This window comes from Passer domesticus, chromosome 2 (assembly GCF_036417665.1).
Source record: "Passer domesticus isolate bPasDom1 chromosome 2, bPasDom1.hap1, whole genome shotgun sequence".
NCBI lineage: Eukaryota > Metazoa > Chordata > Aves > Passeriformes > Passeridae > Passer > Passer domesticus.
This window is the reverse complement of record NC_087475.1, coordinates 78,761,391-78,780,599: the sequence shown is the minus strand read 5'-3', so window position 1 is coordinate 78,780,599 and position 19,209 is coordinate 78,761,391.

The following is a 19,209-nucleotide window of genomic DNA, read 5'->3' as shown; positions in this document are numbered from 1 at the left end:
CACCTATGGACAGATTTAGGCAAATTGGCAAGCACCATTGATTACATTTTTATTAACTTCCCTCTAATGCAACAGGTATGACCAATTACCTAGGGCTGCCTAAGAAATTACCTTACTATCTCATGCTATTCTTGACATACAGGGTTTACTGAGGCCTTTGATCTTTTTTAATGATATTTTTGAAATACATTTTTGGATTACATTTTTAGAGGGTTTATTGTAGTTTCCTGTTTTCCAAGTGGTCTGTTCTGGATGATCCCAAGGTTAATAACTTGCTCAAGGACTGTAACACCTATTTTCAGGACTAATATCTGAAAAAAACCCGTATGGCTTCTCAAAGCTAGACAGAGTTTCTGTTGACTTCCTCTGATCATAGAGAGCCTCTGTATTGGCTCTGTATGCCCAAAGGAACATGGAGGCTTCCTCACTTCTGTGACCTATCTGTATCCTGTTCTGTCACTCTCTATGAGCAGATAGATTTAGCCTGCCCACCACAGGGTGCTTCTGAAATGCCTTCTCTACTCATGGACTTTGCTGCAAAGAATATAACTTTTAGCTGTCAATCCTTTTAATTTTCCAACACTGAACAATAAATTGCTTAGTGAGGATGTGCTGAATCACAGTAAAATATTTCAGGCAACTGGCAGACAAGGCTGCCCAGTTTTATTACCATTGTAGATGTTTATTTCCCACCCTTTCCCTTCCAGGTCAGTAAATTCTGATAGTGGACCATTTACACTTTCTACAATCTATGCTATCCAAGGCTATAAACTTTACAAATGAATGGGGTAAACCTTGACTGCTGAGTTTTCTGGCTCTTCTATTGCGGTACATCCATCTTACTTACTTGCTAGCTCTCAAGAAGGCAATGAAGCATTGTGACTTCATGAGCAATATTAAAATATTCAGATTTATCCCCGTGACTGAGACTGATACCATCACAGATGCTGAAATCTGTGTTTGTGCTATCTGCAGCAGCTACAATTTCTCTGTTCTGCATCTGATAGTTATTTACAGCATGGCAAAGTGTGTATGAGGGACCCTCAGATCAGAAAATCTACTTTTACATTATTTTGAAAAGTTTTAAGTGGTTTGATGAAATACAAGTGCAGAAATGAATTGATACTCTTGCTTATTTACCTCTTACACTGGCAAGGTGTGTTTGGGTGATTGCACAGATCTTGAGAAAACCTTATAATCTATTCTCACAAACTTTGAATGTGAATTGCACAAAACAATCAAAATATTGCAGGAATGAACTGTATATATCACCACTTTTTGGCAAATCTGCCAAAATGTTACATCAGTGCTTTCAAGAACTCCAGAAAGTGGGATAAACAGGAAAGGTCTGCCACAGCCAGCTATACTGATTTATAATCTGTGTGGAGAGGTGGACAATGCTGACTGAGAGAGAGAGAGAGAGACAGAGAGGGAGAGAGAGACAGAGAAAGAGAGGGAGAGAGAGAGAGAGAGAGAGAGAGAGAGAGAGAGAGAGAGAGAGAGAGGATTTAGGATGTTTCTTCCTCCTGCCCCAGCCACCTTTTCCTGGACAGTTTTCCAATTCTTCACTTGCACCAGTCTGTGGAATGTTTCAAATGAATAGAAGGGTCTCAACTTGTTTGAACAAATTGCTTCTTATTTGTGGAAGTCCATTTGTGGAAGTCCTTTCTATTTCATCCAATGCCTGGATTCCTGTACATGGTGAGAATGCTGGAAGCACTCCTGTCACTCCGGGTCAGTGATGGCACACAGCAGCACACATGTGCTCAAGCTGGCACACTGCTCTGGTCATCAGCAGCTTGCAGGCTCCTGTCACACAGCAGCACTAAAATCCCTGTGTATCTGTCTCATGCAAAAACTTAAAATAACTCTCCAGCTCCATAACCCAGTTTTTGCATATAATTTTTTGTCCTCTATCAAGGAGTAGAAGTAAAGGACTAAAGGAAACTACAGGCTATTTTGACTGATCATTCCTGCTCTGAACTTTTACATGGGAATCTGGCCTGTTACGTGTTTTTTCATGTGCTGTGATGGTCATCTTTAAAAAATAGCATCAGATGAGAAGTCAGACAAGAAATGCCCTTGTACTGAGCATGTAGCAAAATGAGGCACCGGTAAACAACAAATAAACATAACAAACAAAGGTTGGGTTCTCAAACTTCAAGAGTTTGCTCTAGTGAAGAACAAAAATGCTGGCTTACAACTGTGTGCAAATCCACATAACCTAGGCACTGACAACTAATGCAGCCAGTAGTGAATGATGATATTACACTCTTGCATGTTTGAACATGCAATGGGTTTCCTTCAAAACCATGCACATATCCTAGAGTCTTAAAGCTGTCTATCAATATCACTACCCAACCTTTTCTGGCTGTGATTTCAAGTTTGCTGTCTCAACTTCTGCTTTCAAGCCATAGGGCAGGATTTTCAAGAAGGCAGTGGAATATAGTTCAAGGTAAGATTAAATTTAAAATGTACATTTTCATGGTAGTATTGTAATCCTATGCTGTCTTTCATGTCAAAGGATGATGACATTTTTTCATATTTCAGCCCATCTAACCAGTCTTCTAGGATCCCTTTAAAGTTCATGGAGGAATTTATATAGGGCTCCTTCCTTGTCTAAAAAAACTTATGTATTTGTGACAGATGCATTACTTTCAGAGGTGCCATTCTCTCTTCATTTAAAATCTAAAGTATGATGCTGGCCATCTTAGACCACACATTTACGTTTATGATGGGTAATGTTAAGTGAAATGAAACCAATCAAGAGCATCTGATTCAAAAATATTTAGAATCAGTAAGGAATATTCCCTGGGCTGCTTTTGGATCATTCCCTTGTAAGAGGTCACAAATCTGCAATGGAACTCTGCATGTAACTCTGAAGAATCCCAAAGGAAAATAAGGTTTTGTGGAGCATTGAGAGTAAGGTTTATCTTTGCATCAAACCTTCCCAGCTTTATTTGTCATTTACCATTGCAGCTTATTTGACTTGCTTTACCAGGAGCTGCATTTTGTGCTCGTGTTTTTCTCCAGACTGTTTGATTTACCTGCTTATACTGCTTTAGAATCCTTATAAAATCAGGTGTTGCATCTCACAGGGCTGAGAAAATATGCTACTAGAACAAGAAGGCAACACATAGGGAAGATTTTTTTGGGTTTTTTGGTGTTGGTATTTTTTTTTTTTTTGGTTACATGGTTTGTTGAGGGGCAGGGACACATCAACATATTAGATGATGTTCTATAAGACAATCCAAGATAGCAAGATGCTTTGCACTTTGTTTCTCTGACATGCAACTTACTACTGTCATGTTTTATTTCTCACTGTCATGTGACAGGTGGCAAACTCTTACAGAGAAAACATATTTTTTGTTATCTGATAGTAAAGCCTTTCCACAAGTGCTTCTTATGTGCTGAGGGCACATCATAGTATTTTCTAGGAATAAAAAACCAAACCAGAGAGAACAGTAATGACATTACAGAGCAATTTATCTACAAACATAATAATACTTTTTCCATTGTCTAGCTATAACCCTGCAACCATTTAGAGACATTTTTCATTGCAACATTCCTTTGACTTCCATGTAGAGGGGTTAGTCTTGTTTCACAGATGAGAAATTGAGGGCACAGACAATAATAAGAATAGCAACAGTATCAAAATTCAAATACCTAACTTAGCTAGCCAATATCTCTAAGTTTTCAGCTTTATCCAAAAGAAAAATATTGGGGAATTCCCCAATGATGATTGAGAGGAACCTTTCAGACTCTTTCTCTGAGGTTTCCTTTAGGAAAGCTTAGCTATGGACAGGTTTCCAAAGGACTGGGACATTGACAGACAGCAAGAAAGAAGAGATTGTTAAATCTCATCTGGTGCTCATGCATGTCTGCTTCTTCCATATCCCCCAGATTAACTGTGCTTGCCTCAGTGGTGGGCTGCCTTAGTAATCCCATGTAGGCTAGAAAAACCCTCCAGGAGCTTCTGAGTTTCTACTTTTGCTCCATCCCTTTCACTTGTGTTCTCATTGGCTTCTGGCAGCAGGACTTCAGCTGAATTGGAAGATTCTAATTTTTTTCAAGCTATTTTAGATATACATATATAAATTTGATGGGAAAGGTAAGGACTGTGCCTCGCCTTTCCCTTTAAATGATCATAGATCTTAGCAGAACTTTTGTGGCAATTTTCTGTTCTATAGCTCTGGTTTGTCTTTTTTAATTTTGTTGATATGTTTGCACATACATTACAGTGTCTTGTATCCACCTTCGTATGGCTTACACCACCTGGAATAAGCATAAAAGGTGAGAGATGTGGATTAGAGTTCTCATTTACATACTTTATTCCATGCAGAAACAGCCCAGTGTGATAGGAATTGGGAAATGGCCTCAAACTAGCAAAGAGAGATTGGATATTAAAAAAAAAAAATTCTTTACTGAAAGAATGGTCAAATATTGGAACAGACTCAGGGATGTGGTGGAGCCACCATTTCTAGAAGTATTCAAAAATGAGTAGATGTGGCACTTAGCAATGTGGTTTAGTTGACATGGTGCTACTTGGTTGAAAGTTGAACTCGGTGATCTTGGAGGTCTTTCCAAGATTTCCAACCTTAATGATTCTTTGATTCTGCATAGCAGAAGGCTCTGTGCAAACAAAGCAGGTGCCATTCTTCTCCATATTTTTAAATTATCTGTATCTCAGGAGCAGTTCTTAAAAATAGAGTATTTAATGATGACTGGGCTTTTTTATACTACATTTTGTCTCTGGACACATTCAAAACCAGAAACGTCTGTAAGTGAGGTTGAATTAGGAAGATCCTTATTTTTACAAAATTGGTCAACTATTTTAGAGACAATCTGTCTAATTTAGAAAAATCTACTCTACATTATAAACAGCATGAACAATCTATTTTACTTACCTATAAGTCTGCATTACAGTCTTCCACCACTGAGGCAAATAAAAAGAACAGAAAAACAGTTTAGGAAAAAGGAGGTTATTTCAAATCTACTGTTTTTTAAACAGTGACAGCAGTAATGTTTTAAGACAGAAAATAAAACAAAAGAAGAAATAGAGAAAAAGATAAGTTTATGAAGAAACAAGAGAGAAAATGTGATATTAAGGAAGAGGAACAACAAGAGGAAAGTCAGCTGAATAAGTTTTAGGGGTTATACTGGATGAATCAAATTCTGCCTGAGGTTTTGTGTTCTATGTAGCTATGTGTTCTATATTCTCTATGCTAGAGAATTCAGAGCATTCTCTCTGAATGTGGTAGACTCAAAGAAAATACAAAGATAGCCATTATAAGTATAGATCAAGCTAGCAGGATGCAGCTAAGACTGAGAGGAGTACAAATTCCTCTCTTGCATAGAAGAATATAGTGAGAAACAGCAGAACTGATACTCTTCTAAAAGCAAAGAAGTATCATATCCATCCGAATATTGAGGAAAGAGCATGGCATTGAGAAAAAATACCAAAAACCTGAAGTCCTCTTCTTTGTATGATTGCTCCTATCCCTAACATCATTTGTACAACCTGTGTTTTCTCACCTTCTTTTCCTGATTGTGTTTAAGAAGAAAGGCAGGAAGGAAGTGAACTGAGACTCTCCAACAAGTACATGAAAAACTGAGTTTGGTACGGCTTCACACAAGGAAATCTAGGGAGTCTATCAAACTGCATCACATTGTGTTGGCAGATAAACAAAGCTAGACTCAGAAAGTACTACAGAATTCTTTAGAAGACGTTGGCTTTAGCTGTTGAAAGAATGAAAGTCTAGCAATTAATGGCATTATAACTCCTCAGAATAGAGCAGATCATTCAAATAAGGTGTAACCACATTAACATTCTTCTGTCATCCTTCAGAAACAGATTATTCCTTCTGCTTCCATGAAGATACCAAGTAACTAATAGGATGGAGTCAGAGTAGTATCAGATGGAAATTAAATGCTGTGATGAGGTGATTTCATGGCTTTTTCTAGCACTGAATACTGGAGAAATATTTGATAAATATTTTCTTTCTTCATTGCAGAGATATTTAGAATCAAGCCCGACTGGTAAAACTGTGAAAAATTAATTGGTATAATCACTGGCAGACTGGCCTGCAGATATGTCTTGTCATGTTTATAAGAAGATGCTGTAAACACACCCCTGGGTTGCCCTGAGCTTTACAATGTTTTGTGATTGATGTAAACTTGCGTGACCAGTGTAACATGCGCAGTGCATAATGAGACTCAGTGAATCCTGTTGTCATTCTGTGACACGATGCCTTTCCAGTCAAAAGAATTTTTCTTCATAATCTGAAATCAACAGAGATTGATTTTTAAACACTTTTAAGAGCTAACATTGACAGAGGTAGAGCAAGGACTCCAAAAGTCTATGAATTCACCCATTTCCCACACTGAATAACACTTTTTTCATCTCCTTTCATACGAATAAAGTGAAATAAAAGGGTTAAGTTTTTAAATGAACTGAACTTTAGTAGGTAGCAGGTGTGCCATAAAACCAATATAAAATAAAATAAAAGCCAAGGACAGAACAGTGTGATTGTCAAGTGTCCTATTCTGTCTACTGATATTTTCTTCTCTTCCACCTTAAGCAGATCACAGAATTGCAAATTAAGCGCCTTAGCAGCTGATGTTTACGATTTTATTATCATGCTTATTGTAAGGGTCCCATACAAACATTTTGTTGCAATATCAATTTAGGATTACAATCCTTGTTTTACAATACATTTAAATAATTAGCAGACTAAAGATCATTTGAGAAGTCTGCAATCTTAATCGAAGAAGTTTCTGGGTTTTATTACAGACATGCAATGTCCTGGTTTTAATTCTCTACTGGGAAAAAAAAAAAAATTTAAAAAAATTTTTACTGCCTTTTTTTTTCTGCAGGCGTGGTTTATTATTCAGCAACACTACCATTACATTCCTCTGGATCTCAAAGGCTGCAGTTCTGTTCCCTACAAGGGACTGTAGTTTACTGTTTGTGTCATGATTTGATTTCAGGACATCAACTGTGTGTCAACAAAAGAGTCCCAGTTTATCCCAGATATTTTAGGCTTAGAGAAGAATGGTTTGTTTTAATCCCTTGAGGTGCTAATAACAATATATGAGCAAGATTTTGACCAGATTCTGAACTGACACAAGCAAGGAAGCCTTAGTATAAGAAGGTTTCTATATGAACAGTGCTTCTCTGCTTCAGCACATAAAGCAGAACCCACAGAAGGCCTCAAAGTCTCTGTTTGTGTCTGGAGGCCAGGTAGGATGTTTTCATGACTCTGAAGTAAAATTAGACCCCTGAGTGCAAGCAACCAAACTGTGGTCTGGGCCTTCATTCGTGATGTAAGGAACACATAGAACTGGTACATGTGGACAAGCCCGTGCGTACCACACACGTTGTGACAGAATTCAAATTGAACTTCTTGAACTCAACCTTACCCAAACACTACAAGTTGTTTCAGGTAGCGGGAGGCTTTGACTGTATTCTCTGGAGACCAAATTCAGGCTGTGTATTTGACTGCTCTATTCTGAGTGAAAAGCCTGTGGGTCCATCTGGAAGCTATACTGGTTTGTAAAAGAATTGGCATATTCCTTGACCCAGGGGGAAAGATGACAAGTTACTGATTCTGTGGTCCTTCCGACGTGACAACCTGTTACAATGTGGGAAAATGCAGTTCAGTCCCCTGCTTCAGTTAATTTATTAGAAGTGACTCAAGCTGGCATGGCCTTTTTTAAATACAAGTAGAAACAGTGTAGTGGTAATGCAAAAATAAATTAGTATTTATGATGAAGGCAGATAATGAAAGAGTCTGACTGAGTAGAAAGGCAAATTTGTCCATTAAAAAAAAAGATATAGATTGATTGATTGATTAATAGATTAATTGATGCATTATGAGTATAGCCATTAATATAAGTTCTCTTTTTTGGAACTATTCCTTTTTTTTTTTTTTTTTTTTGCTAGCAAAATGTCTCATTTACAGCAGAAATGTTGGATGCAGTTTATCTGTTTTAAAGCTCTAAATTTTTCTATATTTTCTTCCAGATAGATTGTGATTTATTTTTTCCATGTAGTAACACTTGAAAACCCAGATCACAATTGCATTGTTTGCTGCACAAATTTGGATTAATTACATTTATATTCTTGTAGTGACTCTGGATTTTCTTTGGCTGAAAAGGAAATAAGTCCATATTTTTATTTTAATTATAAGAAGAAAATAATTAAAAAAATTAAATGAACCAGATTATTTTTTATAAAAGAAAAAAAGCACAAATTGATGAATTTTTGCCTACGCTGTCCCACCTTCTCACTGAAGTGATACTGTGTTTTTCAGAAAGTGGTCAGGATTTTTTTGTTATTTGTGTTATGCTGTGTCTATGGAGGCACAGCTGTGCTGCAGTATCTTGTATAAAAGAGCAATACAAAGTATTGATACATAAGACAGACTTCATCAGATTGCAAAAGGAATTCCATACAATGGGGATGACCTGCTTTTGTATCGCTTTTATCTTAGCAGTATGCAGGCACAGCCTTCACTCTGAGATAATAAAAGGCTCGGTGTGATCCAGATTGTTCTTTAATGAAAGGATTCTCCCCTTGCCTCGTTGTAAGATTTGGCTAATGCAGGAGGAGGCTGCAGCCAACAAGGTCTTTCACATGTAATGTATAATTGATGCAGGATTTGACTGGCAGCAAAGACTCATCTTCTAAAGTTATTTTTATCAGTGCTTTCCTCAATGTAATCTCTTTCACTGGCTTACAGTTTAATGATGAAAAGTCTTTTTGAGCACAATCCTTATTTTATTAGTGAGATCTTGTTTGATTTGACAAAATAATAATGTTTTCTTTATAAAAGACTAGTTGCTGCTTTTCTTTTGTGGCTAGCATGCCAGTATGGCTATTTTACTTATAAACACCAAAATATGGAATTATTTGTTTACTACTGTATATGTTGCCAAAGCAATAGATGAATATTTTAGCACACTTGAAATAATTTGTTCTTATTTGCCTATGTATTATTGGAATTTTGCCAGTCAGATTTACACTGATGTCATACAGAGTGACAGGTATTCAGCAACTTGAAAAATTAGTCAGTTATTCAATGTTAAGCTCTGAATGAGGAAACAATCACGCTCTTCATTATTTAGTGATTTGATGAATACATATGTGAAATATTTTTTACCAAGTATTGATAGAGAATTCTTCTCATTAAAAGTCATATCCCTAATGATATTACATTACACACATGTTAAAACTTCCCTGAATCTAGTAACTTTACAGGTGCATGTGAAAACAAGGAAAACATGATCCTGTTATGTTCTCCATCTTGGAATAAGAAGTGCAAATTATTGAGGGCACAACTGAAAACAGATTCTGTGTGCAAGCTCAGCCACATAGGAGAAGTTTGGGAAGATTTAAGGAGATTTTGTTTCACTTGTTTACTGCTTTTTTTTTTTTTACTTCACAAGTCAAGTCCATGTTCAAGCACTGTCTTGCTGAATACATTGTTTCTTCTGAGTTACACATATTTTGCTGTTCAATGCTGCAAATATCTCTCTCCAGTTTTTTCAGATGAGAAAAGATTTATATTTTAAATGACTAAATTAGTATCAATAAAAAAAATAGTGACACCTATCAACAGAGAAGCAGTCCTCTGTTCTGAGGGCATTCAAAAGGACTGACCAATCTCTTTGTGGCCTACAAGGAGGAGAGATTGGTACAATGGCATAAAACCCCATGGATGGGCTGCTTTCCTCCTCTGAACAGGTGGCATGTGGGATGTTCTCCCTTCTTTCTCCAGATTTCTATGATGGTTAGTTTGCAAGAGGAGATAATACAGGACAAAATACATGCTGAGAGATCACTTTTATGACCTCCTTTTGTTACTAATTTGTTGCAATCAAGTTACAGAACAGGTTGCTTAAACTCCCACCCATTTATTACATTGAAAACCTTGTTATAGGCAGAAATAACATGTTTTGCATGCATAGTCAAGGGTTTATTATTAGTTTAATTAATGTCTTAAGAGTATAATCAGAGAATTATTATTACAGTAACACTGATAAAAACATTTATGATGCAAATTATATGCAGCTAAAGTGACCTGAACACAAACTCTCTGATATTTACCCCATTATATGAAGTCGTCCCCACCTCCTCCACTGCATCTCTGGGACCTTCAGTCAGAGGTGAAGCGTATAGGCAGTCATCGTTATCATGAATCCTTCATGGAGAAGAGCTCAAAACTGTTGATGGCTGTTTCTTCCTCCTCTCTTTAAAATCTTCTTGGGTTCATTTTTGTGCTTAGTAATACAATATACCTAGCTCTTTCTTCAGTTGTCTGTAAGCCCACACTGCATCTATATTTGCTGTGTATCGTGCATATGTTTTCCTTTGTTCTTTTTGCTGCCCCTGTTTCTGTCCACATTCTAAGGTGTACTATTTATAGATTTGGTGTCATCCCATGCCAGTACTTTCAAGCCCATCTCATTATTTTCCTCCTTATGGGCTGTGCTTTGTCCTAGAGCCATGGGTAAGCCTTTTTGCACCGTCATTTCTTGTTACTGTTATCTGCTAGTTTAAAATTCAAAAAAGGATTGCAATGCCCAATCTTGAACATAAAAAAGTAAAATAAAGGTAGTCATCACCTGAACATTTGACAATTGCATTACTGTTTTAAAAAGCTCATACAAAGCTTGAGGCAGACCAAGACAAGGTCTGACAAGTCGTGAAGTCTTTTTTGTTAAGTTAACACAAAGCCTGCCACTGTTAAAAACAGAAGGAGCCCTACTCTTGCCTTGCTGTGTGGAGACACCTTTCTGTAGGGCTTGTGTCCTCTGCAAGAGACCCTTCAGCACTTTGTCATCTCTCTCTTCAGCAAAAAGTGTCCCAAAGGGCACCCTGGGAAGTAACAGTCAGTCTCACTGCTGTTCCCAGTAAGATCATGGAACAGATCCTCCTGGAAGATTTGTTGGAGCATATGTGAGACAGGGAGGTAGTTAGAGACATCCATTGTGGCTTCACCAAGTCCTGCCTGACTTAGTGATTGATGACAGAACAATTGCACCAGCAATTAGACACCTATAGATCTCATCTAGATCTACTTGTCTAGGGCACTTGATGTGGTCCCCCAGAGCATCCTTGCCACTAAACTGAAGTGGTATAGGCTGGTTTGACAGATACTTTTAGATAGATAGGGATTTATCATCAGGACTGACAACAAGGGTAGCAAGACAGGAGCAGATTTTCTAGAGAAGTTGTAGGTGGGAAGATCAGGTTGAGCAGGGCTTTGAGCAATCAAGTCTAGTGGAAGGTGTCTCTGGCCACAGCAGGAATGTTGGAACTAGGTGCTCTTGGAAGATCCCTCTAATCCCAACGATCTCATGATTCTGTGAAGGAGTGGTGAGCTGGTGTATGCTCCTCTGTTCTCTTCCTCAGTGCAGAAAGCTATTGCTTGAGTGCTGCGGGCACAGCCTCTCTGTCTTCCATTATGCTCAGTAGAGGCAAATTTAATTACCTGTAACAAGAAGCCAAAGCTAGGCTAAGCAACACAAATGAAAAAGTAGGCACAAGCTATTGTTTTCTTCATTTCCTTGTCATTTTTGCTGAGGGAGGGTTAACATATAAGCTGCTCTTCTTTTGTATCCCTTGACTTTTGCATAACCGAGCTCTGGTTGCCTGATGTATGATCAGCTTAAAGTGGGAGCAAATAACTGGTGAGGAGGGATGGTTGCTACATTGCTGGATACTAAAGCTCTGTGATTCCTGGTCCTGAGTAAAGAGTGTTTTGTGTGAAGGGCTTTGTGTGTTTGTTTGTTAACTTTGATTTGTTTTATTTTAATTCATTATTCGTATATACACAAAACTTTCCCCCATTTCTCTTGGTCACCATCTGTTTTTTCTCTTTATCTTTTTTTTTCCCTTTTCTTCTCTGAACTCTCCCTCTCTGTAGTCCCTCAACACCTGTTTTGTTAAGCAACCATTTCCGTAAAGTTTTGTGACACAAATATGAACTGACATTACTAGTCCCCTGACAAAGGCTCCAGTCTGGAGAGTTAAAGCAGGAAAAAAACAATTGTTTCCCCTTCTGACAGAGATTCAGTCCCAAACCAGAGAGAGATTACACCTAAATAATTGTGCTGATTATTTAACATATCAGTAATAAGCATGTTAATGATAAACAATATTATTTTATTCGGCTTGCAGTGTCTTTATTTGCCAGCACAGTTGTGCTAAATAGCTGTTGAAAACATCAGTCCCTGATACTGGTGTGCTTTTTTCCCAAAAGTCTGGTATTTATGATAGCTGGGATTCTGACTTCTTCTCTTTTTTTTTGGCTAAAACTTGTTTGCTGAGAAACCAAACAGAATCCATTGTGCTTATTAATGCAAAGCAATCTGGAGAGCATGACCAGTTAATTAAGCCTATTAGCTATGATCACAAGCATTAGGATCTCATCCTCTCATATTTCTTTAAATAAGAATTCTGTAAATAGCTCTACAGACGTGAAAGGATTGGTATCAATTGGTATCAGGTAAGAAGAAGGAGGAATAAAGCAAGAATTTATTTCAGGTAGGTGTGATCAGAAATGACAAAAAACATTGAGCTCCAAGCATTTTTGTCCGTGTTGCTTTGACTAAAAGTTGCTGGGCATCTCTCTTTGTATCCTGACCTTTAACACATGAAGAACTGTCAGACTGAGCAAGCACCAAGATGCTTATTTAAACTGTCTAGAGTTGAGGATGTGACAGGTAAACGTCTGCAGTCTGACTTTGCTTTTAGTGTCTATCTGAAAACCATTTTCCTAGCAAGGTGAAAATAGCCTTGGGTTCTTTCAAGTATTAATTTACAGAGTTTTTCAAGGTGACCTCTCTTAAAAGGCACCTCAGTTTGTAAGAGCATCTTCTGGATGATAAAAATGTATAAATGCCTACGAAAACATGGAGCAACTGAATGTTTATCTCTGCTGTTGCAGGGGTGTTTCCACATGCTCCTTGGTCAAGAGTTTCACCAAGGAGCATGGTCTCCAATTGCAGCAGTTCTGAAGTGGTACATGGGGTGTACAGAAAGGATTTTCCTTTCACGCTGGGCAGTTTCTCAGCACATCCGCAGATGAGGTTATATAAGCACATTACAGGACAACCAAAAGATCAATTTTTGGGAAAATCTATCTATTGCCTATAGAAGTAGAATATCTTATACCTTAAATGGCTGAAATGTATTTAGTTTTAAACAAATAAGACTTGAGCATACGCTTTAAAAAGGAAAAAGAAAAAAGAAAAAAAATGCTGCGCTTTTCCTTTGGTGTTTCCTACTTTATGTAAGGGCTTTCCAGCACTGTGTGTCACTAAAAATAATGAACATCATGGTCCCTCATTCTCTGGGGAAGAACAGTGAACAGGTGTATGAAATTATCTTTATCATTTTTTTGGGTTTTTTTTTTTTTTTTTTTTTTTTTTTTTTTTTTTTTTTTTAGTTACTAGTTAATTTTGTTGTTGCAGTACTTAGAATACTCTTACCAAGTCAGGGCCTTGGTGGGTTAAACACAGCTTAAATGAGTAACTAAATGCTTTTCTGATCCCAGAGAAAACATAACCTAAACATTAAAGGGAAGTAATAGAAAGCAGAAGGCAACAGACTCTAGATCATGTTGGTACTTCACTTCCTAGCTCCAACTGTGCTGCTTAACTCGCTCTCAACAATCTGATATTTCATACAGTTTTCTCCCTTCTTGATTCCACTTGTAGTGGTTTATATCCAGCTTTGCTTTTACTGCTGTAATCTGTATTGTTTATGCTATCTTCATTTTCTGTCAGCACAGCTTTCCTATTCCTGCTTTGCTGTACTGTATTGCCATATAAATAACTAAGGAGGAGGCAGCTGTAGCAAAAACTGAGCTGTGCTGGGTTTTATAAATTCCTCTTGTGAAAATTAGAAATCATTTGACTTATACAAATTGTTTTGCTGGAGGAAACTAAAGTGAGTGTTTCCAGTACCTGTAAAGGAACAGAAACAGGCAGAAACAGAAATAGAAACAGAATTTGGTGGTGTTGTGCCAAGAATGTATCTTTCATTAATTTCTGGAGGGATAAAGCCCATGGTCTAACATCTCATCCACAGATGCATATATCTTTGTCATAGAAAAAAAAGGACAAAAACATATAACATAAACCAAAACCAGGCACCGAGTGTAACAAAGCCAACAAACAACATAAAATCAAGCTTTTATCACCTCACTGTGCAAGATATACTCAAACAACTCAAGGTAAATTACTGTGAATTAATCACCACTTCAGTGAAGACATTGTACAGTAATTCTCTAGGGTCCACTTCTACAGTATCTTTCTCTTTTATAGGAAAGCTTGGTGTTTCTGGGAGATGGGTGGTTTGTATTGCCCATAAGAAATCACTGGGATAGATATCAGTGACTGAACTGCTCTTGTTTAGCCTTTTCAATAGTTGAACATTATCATTATAGAGAGACCTGCAGCACTTCAGAAAGCAAGGGGGATATTAAATTGTGGGGAAAATGGAAGAAATTATGGGCCATCCAGTGTATATACTTGACAGTATATTGTTGAGCTTGGAGGAGTGAATTTGAAGGAAATGTGTGTCTGAGCTATGTTGTTGAATGGGAATAGGTCTGGGATTGTAACCCAGATGTTGTGATAAACTGTACCTGGGCCACTCAGATCTTGTACCATCAGTCTGGACCCCTCACCTTCCTCACCTGCAACAAATGAGATTTGTCCAAGGGGGAGCATGAAGCATGTCTAGTTCATTTAAATTCAACTTGATTCAGGTCTGCCTCACTGTACCAGCCCTCTTTTGGGCCTCTTTAATTAAGCAAAATGGCCTTCACCCTCCAGTACTTAAATACTTACCTGGATTGCCCCTTAGGTCTGTCAGATAATATGTAATTATCATTTGTTGGTCTCTGTCTGTTGTGAAAATAATCTAATGTTACTTTAAATATCACCAGGTGGACATAAAATGGGCAGTAGGGCTGCAAACCAAAAAATATTAACAAGCCTCAAGGTGCTTAGTGGCAAGGAGGTATAACTATACAACTCCCTGGAACTCCTGGCTTGATTTAACAGAGGTGGTTACAAAGAATTATTGCTCAGGATGTACCTCCTGTTTATTTCCTTGTTAATGCTCTCCCGTTGCTGGTTTGATTTTTATTTTTCTATGTTTGCCTTTAGAAAACGAGCAAGATGGAACATAAAGTGGGAAATGCTGTGCAGAACTCCCCAAATACTTACAGCTCACAAAAGGAGAAAAAAATTTTCCAGTTTCTGTTTTAATTCTGCATGCAACATCAGCTTCTGCATTTTGAAACATGAAGATAGAAGTCTGATCCAATTAAAGGCACTGAGAGTTTTTTCCTGTGGAGTCCAATGCCCAGAGTATTGATCCAAGAGTCTGACATACGAGCTGTAGAGTTGATACTTCTTGAGTCAGGAATACTATTCTTTATAGGATGTTTACAAAACATCTTGGAAAAATAGGATGTCAGTGTACATATTACCAACTTTTGTGAGACAAATCAGATAAATAACGATAGTGTGCTTTGAGTGAATGGATAATCAGCTTTCTGCAGCTAACAAATTTAAAAAGTATGTTACTACTATCTGCATAAATAAAAAAATTGAAAAGACAAATTTGTTAAATCAAAGATAAAAATTGTGTGGTTTGCCTTGCTTTTCTCTAGGAAATGAATGAAGAGATAGGATCCATCTTTGTATAGTAGAAATGTAAGTGAGAGGGTTTGATTGGGTGCATAAAGAGATCAAAACCAAAAAACACTATAAAGGGAGAACAATTGAAAGAAGCTAAATGAGCCACAGAGCAGTGTAGAATGATTTCCTTAATCTCCACCATGTGTTTCTGCTAAATAACTCCTTATTTTGTCTTTTATAATACTGTGACAGGTCTTAAATTGTTCATCTGTTTTTTTCAGATTCTAAGAGAACTATGGGAAATGCAGCAGGATATACAGCTACTGTAAATTTAGCCACTGCAAATGTAACATCTGTTGCCAACTCCACTCACATATGCATGCTCTAGACATTAAAATAATCTTAATAGTTTCAATTATACCTACATAAAGAAAAGCAAACACATTCCTTCATTGTGGGAAGGATCACTTTTTGCCCAATATCTGGAAGAAAAGTGGAAAGATTAATATTTTTCAAGGTATTTCACTGAGAATATTAACTCTAGATTTTTCATGTCTTTAGAGAATAAATTTCACTAGTATAATGATATAAGGAAAAAACAGGTCTTTATCTTTTTAGACTAATCTCTTTAATACTAATTTCTGTATAAGTGTGATATAGATAAGTGTGCACTGAGCATGCATTGACAGGAATATGTAATTTTCCGTAGTATACATTAGGTCAAATTGCATTAAGATTTTAATTTGATAGCTATAAAAACTTCATCTGCTTGCTGCCCAAATTTAGTGTGTGCTGGCCAGAAGGTGGTGCTTTCAACCACAGATGTGCAAATCAGGAAAGAAAACATGAATATGAGCTGTGTGAATAGTATGAGCTGCAGTGAATAATAGAGGAAAACAGAGAAGTCTGTGTATTTTTCTAAGTCAAACACATATTAATAAATGCCACAGTCCATAAAGAAGCAAGTGTGATATGGAATCTTCATTATTCTTTAGCACTTTTCTTCACCTTACTATCTAAATTAGGTTTCTCTTCCTGTTGCAGTACAGTGGTAGTGCAGTTTAGAAAGAAGGAGCCACAGCTTTTACCTGTGAGAGCAAAGAAACTTTCACCTGATTGCAGAATCCCTGTTGGTCACATTGTTACACAAGTTTGGTTTAAGAAGCATTGCGAAAAAAAGCAGCAAACTAATGTGTATGTGCCGCTGCCCTCGAAATACTTTCGTTTTTGAACATCTGCTTTGGCTTCCACTGATGGTCCTTAAAGCAACAGAAGAAAAGGTTGCTATTATTTCAAAATGAGTAGATTGCATGCAGAAGAGGAGGAATCAAAGGACAAGTTTCATACTACAAATGGTTTTGTTTAATGTGTAAACAGAAGAATAAGAAGAAACCTTCTAAAGACAGCTTCTGAATAGCTGGTACTACATGATTACACACAAATGTGTGCCCAGCACCTCTTTAGACCCATATATTTACCTCTTGTTTCTCTGCTCTCCAACGATTTTGACAGATCTTTGGGAACTCCCTTGTACTTTAAATCTCTGCTGCTCAATCCCTGCACCCTTCCTACACTTATGACTGTATCTTTTCACCTCTGAGTAGTTTTATTGCCCTCAACAAGGTTATTTGCATATGTAAAGTTTATTCACATACTTACCTAAATGTTTGCAAATTCATGTCAAGAAAATTATCTTCCAAACATTTGATTTGAAATTACACTCCTTTGATTAGAACTCTGCTCTTAGCCTTTAATATATCTCATTGAGTTGCTTGACCTCTAGATGATCATCCTAATTATCATCTCTCTTTTCACATTAATTAACCACTTGATGGGAGATTTGAGAAGTGATGAAATAGAAGAAAATAGGAAAGCTCATAACCAGAAAAATATTTTTGGTGAATGTTCAATGTATTAAAAACAATTAAGTAAAAGTTTTTGTACACATAGGTTTTTTTGTTTATCTTGGCTAACTAAGCAGTGTTCGTGGAAAAAATAAAAACAAACCCACATGTCCTTTAGTATCAGTAGCAAGTTTTCTTCAGACTTCAACAGAATTAACTTTCTGCTACAGTTCTTGAAACTCTCTTTAGATGAGATTTTTAGTTGTGTTCTTTATGAACATGTTAAGTTTTTTAGTTCTGTTGATTAAAGCAAATTTATTGAGGACTTTACTGTTTGGGAAAGCTGTCAAATTCTACTCCAGGCATGAAATGAAAACCAATAAAGATATGATAACTTTTGAAATATTTTAAGGTTTTTAATCCTTGAGGTTTCTATGTAGTTGTCTTTGAATATTCTGTGAGTGAATTTTTCTCTTTCTCCCCCTACAGAAAGTTAATGCAAGTCTGTGAAAATTAAAACACTGTTTAAAAAAACTTTGGTCTATAAAGGGTGTAGATTTAGCTTACCGTGAATCATAATCCACCGGTCTAGTCACAAAGTCCTTTCTCTGACATCCTTTTCAGGAGACTTGTTGCCTTTGTAACAGCTTCTGACTGAGATATGTGGTAATAGAAACTTTGGCATTTTCTATTAGTATGGATAAAGAGATTATTACTATAAAGAGATAGAAAGCTAAACAATGTTATCACTTTCTGAAGATTATACAGTTTATTAAATTTATCTAATCCTTATTAATTCCACACCTAGGGGATTTAAATTGATGGGATGCTTTGAAACAGACTTTGGATCCAGGACGAATTGAACTCTGTCTGTTCTGAACAATCCCAAAAACCTCTGTGGGGAAGATCTTTTATCTTTCCATTTGTATACTCAAGCTCCTATCTCATACTTTGGACTATTAATAAATAAATTTTAAAACCATGGAATTTGTCTAATAAAAAAAGCCAAATGCAGTGAAATCCACACTGTGGATGAAATGGGACTTGCACAGCCATGACTTTGTAACATAATAACTTGCAGCACAAATGCCACACTAACTGTGCCTAAAGAGCTCTATTCCCCATCCTCTTGTTAAAACCGCACCTGTTCATAAGAGATAGCTCTGTCCTCAGAAAGGATTACTCAGCCTCATAATTTTTCTTCATCTCCTTTCTTGTCACTGTCATACTTAATGCTGCAAAGGATGGAAAAACAAAGGTCTCCAGAGGCTGGTGTGGAGACATTTCTGCCTCACATACACAGAGCACTGTAAGCAGTTTCAGACTGTCACCTGTCCAAGCAGGGTCACCCTATCTTCTTGCCTACGGTACCAGCTCCTTTACAGGGTGATTAAGCCCAGCCAAAAATTACATTCTAATGGAAATGTGTTTTTCTTTTCATTGCCTGTAGTAAACATTGAGGAGGAACTTTTATTCCCTGTGGTAGCAGAGCTCTGTTAATCACAGGATGAAATTCAGTATGTGAATTCAGAAGCGGGCTGTATAGAAGCCATCAGAAACACATCAGAGGCCAGTAGAACTGAATCAATTTACACTAACAGAGATCAAACCCAGTAAGTCCAGCATGGTCTGGTGAACGCAGCTGATGAAGGGGGCAGCCATTTTAAGGATTTCAGTACAACTGCTCCAGGATTTCCAACAT